Here is a 5,063-nt window from a genome sequence, read left to right as displayed (position 1 = left end):
TGAGCTGAAGGCTAAAAAGTGATTTTACTTTTATGTTATGTTCCACAAACCCTCCGTGCCTTTATTCACATTACTGATAACGAGGTGTATGACTGGTATCTTTTCCTTATCCTGTAATCCAAAGCCTGAAGGCCCAGCACAGTACTGGGCTTCCAATTTATAATCACACTCCTCATTGGCCAGAGTTGACCTCATTGTTTTTCTTCTCCCTCCCCGGTAATTTTGTGTGATTTGCTTACTTTCTTACTCACTCACTCACCCACTGACTCACTCACTCACTCAGTCACTGTTGTTTATTTATGTATTTATTGATTTAGTATAGTTCATAAATAACATGATTGACAAAATAAAGATTCTGCTTGGGCAGAACCTTCAATGACACTCCTGCTATTTTACCTCCTGCAGAGGCATCCACTTCCCCCTGCATTCTTAGGGATCAGCCTTTCATATAACCTCTAATGGACCAACCTGTCCACTGACCTCTAATTGACTAACCTGTCCTCTAACTTCTAATAGACTAACCTGTCCTCTAACCTTTAATGGACTAACCTGTTCTCTAACCTCTAATAGACTAACCTGTCCTCTAACCTCTAATGGACTAACCTGTCCTCTAACTTTTAATAGACTAACCTGTCCTCTTACCTTTAATGGACTAACCTGTTCTCTAACTCTAATGAGTCTAATGGACTAACCTGTCCTCTAACCTCTAATGGACTAACCTGTCCTCTAACTTCTAATAGACAAACCTGTTCTCTAACTCTAATGAGTCTAATGGACTGATCTGTCCTCTGTGCTCTAGTATTGTCATGGTTCCTGGATGGCAGAAACCTGTTGGCTCCCCATCCTAGCCCTGCCCATTGTGTCCCCCTGCGTAGCTTCCCTTTGTTATTATATCCTTACCTGCTTCCCTTGCCTCTGGTTGTTTCGCTTGTTCCCTTGTTAGTCTTTCTATTATAGTTTTATTGGTTAATTAGGTTTCCTCACCTGTGTGTCATTAGTCATTAGTCTCATCTGATTGTTCTCTGTATTTAAGTTTGTTGTGTTTGTTCAGTCATTGCTTGGTTTTCATTGCCTTCCTATGTATCCTCAGCCTCATTTCTAGTGCCTGTCTATTGTGTTCCTGGTTACTTATCTCTTGTGTTTGTTTGCTGTTCTCTAGTGGTTTCCTGTATTATTTGTTTTCCTTCAGTGTAGTGTTTAGCGTTTAGTTCTTTGTGTTCCCTCCTGTTTGCTATTACGGTTATTCTTATTAAAAGCGGTCTGTTTGTTTATCCCCATCTCACACTTTCCTCTGCACTTGGGTCCGCCTCGCTCCACGGACTGACAAGTATCTGCATAAGCCATTAAGAAACTGCCATTCAATGTCTTTGCAGTTAATATTTGCTGTTGGAATCTATAAACGCTTAAAATATATTTTTAACCCAGGTCTATTTTTAACCCTATTTTCAGATATTCTTTGGTAATCTTGGGTAGTGTCCAACATTTTGATGACTGGTTAAAAATGGATCGCTGCAACCTTTTGGTCACAAGCTCCGACATGGCTCCCATAGGCCTTCAAAAACCATGTTTATACAAATATTTTGAAAACAGGAAGCTCACAGTATATTCATAGGTGTCTTACCATGTTCTACTGAAAAATAAATCAGGACTTTGTGCATGTAGGAGGGCATGGGGGCGAGGTAGAACATCTGTTTACTAATCTGCAGCTGCAGTTAGCAGCCAGTCTTCCTACATAAACCAAGTTAGCTACCGATCAAGCTAGACTGATCTGCATTGATAAAATGTTCATAAGAATTCAGCTTACCAACTCAGAGGCATTATGAGCAGCCAAAACAGATATTATTCTCTGATAGCTAGCAGTAGCAACCTCTGCCACTGTTTTTATACAAGCCGGCCCATAGAACATGTGGATACAAGTTGCTGAAACACTATCTATCATCTTCTTACATTACATACCCCAGCTATGGGGTCTTGTGGTGCTGCAGCAGGAGTCTGTCTGATACAGGGAACAGCTGTGCAGTTCAGGAAATAGCATTTATCTGATGGTTTACATTCATTCCTTGCAAATAATTGTATGATTTTAATACAGACATCTTCACTCTGAGTGAATTACCTTTTTTCTGATTCTTTTTATTTATTATAATTTTTTTTACATTTTCTGATCATTTTAACAGCTTGGTAAATTCCCATTTCTTTTCCACTCAGGTTGCACGCTCACTCCCCCTCGGTGGTTCTGAAATCTCATGGGACCTGACGGTTCAAATCCAACAATTAATATCAATGCATCACTTCACTCTTCCAATTAGCGCTGATGTCAACACGTGCTGTGAACATAGCCCTTCACTCTTGACAGCCTCTTTTTTTTTACATCATTTTGAAATGATATATTCATCAGACATCAGACAAATATCAAATATCAAAGTCTAATATCAAAATTAATCAGGTCCTCTCAGAATTAAACATTCTGTGCAGGTGCAGTCTGCAGTCTTCATATCCTCTGCAGAAGGAGATTTCTCTCTCTCTCTCTCTCGTGGGTAGGCGAGCCTTCTGCTCATCAAGAGTTGGCTGAAATAGACCTCCATCATCCTTTTCTATAATTTCAACCAATAATTTTGTCTTTCATAAAATACAATGTCCAGAGCGCACTATTTTAAATTAGATATCTCTCTCTTCCTCCCTCCTCCTCTCCTTCTCTCTCTCCCACCCCCTGACACACACACACACACACACACACCTGTATTGCTTGTCTGTTTTGTTCCTCTTCTCCTCCTTCCCCTTTCAGATTCATGGTGCTCCTGTAAGTCACCCTGGAAGAGTGTGCCTGCTAAGTGATTGTAATGTAATGTAATGAGGGTACTTACAGTAGGTCTCTGCTTCGAACGCTATTTTGAAGATGCAATACTGTCTCATCTAAGTGCTAAAAAAAGGACGCCTCAAAGCTGATTAAGACGTGTACGCAGGGGGAAATTACGGCAGCAACGGACACAAGGCTCACCGAAGGGGGCTTATTTTCTCCAGCCTCTGATAAACGTCCTCCAGACATTACCAATCAGCCTTGAGCCGCAGTGGTTACCTGTTCCTTGCCTTTTTTCCCGGTGAAGTAAGTCATTGTCAGAACCGCAGGGAGGGATCGTGAATAAATGCGAGAGAATAACACATTCTGGTTAAGGACACTTGGAAAGGAATACCAGAGCCATTTTTCACAAAAGGCTCACCTCATATGTCCAGCAGACTGATGGGATGTTTCATACAGCACCATTACTTACTGGTCAACGATGGCTAACCGCTGGTACTTTGCATTCTCATTCATCCAAGGGTATATCCGTTTTATATGGCCAATTGATCTGTCTACCGATTGGTATTTTCTGTCTTTTTAGTTTGCCTTAGAAGACAGGGACATTCATATATATGCAGGAGTTGACTGGTTCTGTATCTAAGTTCCATAAAGAAGATATAAAACAGGACAAAGGATGAAACAAATAGTTTTCACAGCAAAATAAAGTGATATGTGTAGATCATAAATTGGCCATGTAATTATGTTGCTTTGAATGAACATCCTTCCTGAACATGTAAACAGGCATAATTATATACAGTGTGTACAACCTTATGCTCTACATCCCTACTGATTGTAAAATCACAATCTGATTTAATGAGGTCTAGATTGACACTGAATAAATCATAGTCCTGATGAAATATCAAGCTGTATGTTTTCTATATAAATATCACATTTGTTTCAGACATTAAGATGATATTTTCATAATGTACTGGCAGAGTAATGCTCTGGTAAAGATATACTATGACAAGAAGGCTGCAGGATCCAATATCTTCTCCTTCCATGACTGATGCTGTATATACTTCCACACTTCATGATGCACACAAACTCCTCCCATATCTGCCCCTGCCATGACCTGATGCCATGTACAAACTACTCCCAAACTTCATAATATATGCAAACCCCTCCCACATTTGCCCCTCCTGTGACCTCATACTGTATATAAACTACTCATGTACTTCATAATATATGCAAACCCCTCCCATATCTGCTCCTCCTGTGACCTGATGCTATATATAAACTCCACCCATACTTCAAAATGTCTGCAAAACCCTCCCATATTTGCCCCTCCCATGACCTCATGTTGAATATAAACTCCTCCCATACCTGCTGCCTCCATGTTCTCTTTTGTCAGTACACTGCATGACCTCTCAATCAGAATGGTTCTCCGTCACCAGAGCCGTTTCCTCTCCCGGTCTTTGGAAGTCATGGATGGGTGCTTCTGAAACTGGCCTGACCTCAGCAATGCACATCCTTCCACTGCAGAATGGCTCTATTTTTCAGACCCGGCCAGATAATGGAATAAACAAAAAAAAGAAAGAAAAAAAAAGACACATCAACCTTCACATGCCCATATGTCCCAGACAGCTGTGATTTGTGCCGGCTACAAAATAATATGCAGTATTGATACATACATATATTGTGCTGAGAGAGAGGGTGTGTGTGTGAGAGAGAGAGAAAGAGAGGGAGAGAGAGAGAGAGAGGTGGAGACAATGGGGGAATGAAGCAAGAGAGAAATTGAGAAAAAGAAAGAGAGGGAAAGAGGGAAAGTGAAGGGGAGAGGGAGACAGAGAAAAAGACAAAGGGGAAAGAGAGAAGGAGGTAGAGAGACATCTAATTGCATCATAGATAAAATATGGAAAGGCAGTGCACAGAGAGAGAGAGAGAGAGAGAGGTTTCTGAGAGAATATTCTGCAGGTGAATTCAGGATAAGGCCTGACTGTACTTCCATACCTTAGGCTCATCCACTGTTGCCATTGACAGATTTCAAAATTTTTATTTCAAGTTGTCTTCCCACAATTCAGAAAATACATTCTCATTTGAAATTAATGAGAGAGACAGGGGTCACAATATGTGTATTTTGATGATTTTGTTACATAATACAATGATGCAATGGCCATTGTGTGTGTGTGTGTGTGTGTGTGTGTGAGTGCGTGTGCGTGTGTGTGTGTGTGCATATATGGGTACACGTGTGCTAGTTTGTCAATGGGTGTGGGCTCCATTATATTGT

At 40.7% G+C, this 5,063-nt stretch overlaps 1 long non-coding RNA gene across 1 annotated transcript; it reads right to left on the bottom strand.

The window, feature by feature from the left end:
• Positions 1 to 2,740: 2,740 nt before the first annotated feature.
• LOC118231335 lies at positions 2,741 to 4,496 on the bottom strand. The gene is made up of 3 exons (XR_004766040.1): positions 4,160 to 4,496; positions 2,996 to 3,084; positions 2,741 to 2,824 (listed from the first exon to the last, which is right to left on the bottom strand). It is a non-coding gene; the product is annotated as an uncharacterized LOC118231335 (long non-coding RNA).
• Positions 4,497 to 5,063: the final 567 nt, after the last annotated feature.

Source organism: Anguilla anguilla, chromosome 7, assembly GCF_013347855.1.
Source record: "Anguilla anguilla isolate fAngAng1 chromosome 7, fAngAng1.pri, whole genome shotgun sequence".
NCBI classification, from domain to species: domain Eukaryota; kingdom Metazoa; phylum Chordata; class Actinopteri; order Anguilliformes; family Anguillidae; genus Anguilla; species Anguilla anguilla.
This window is presented reverse-complemented; position numbering and strand designations above follow the sequence as displayed.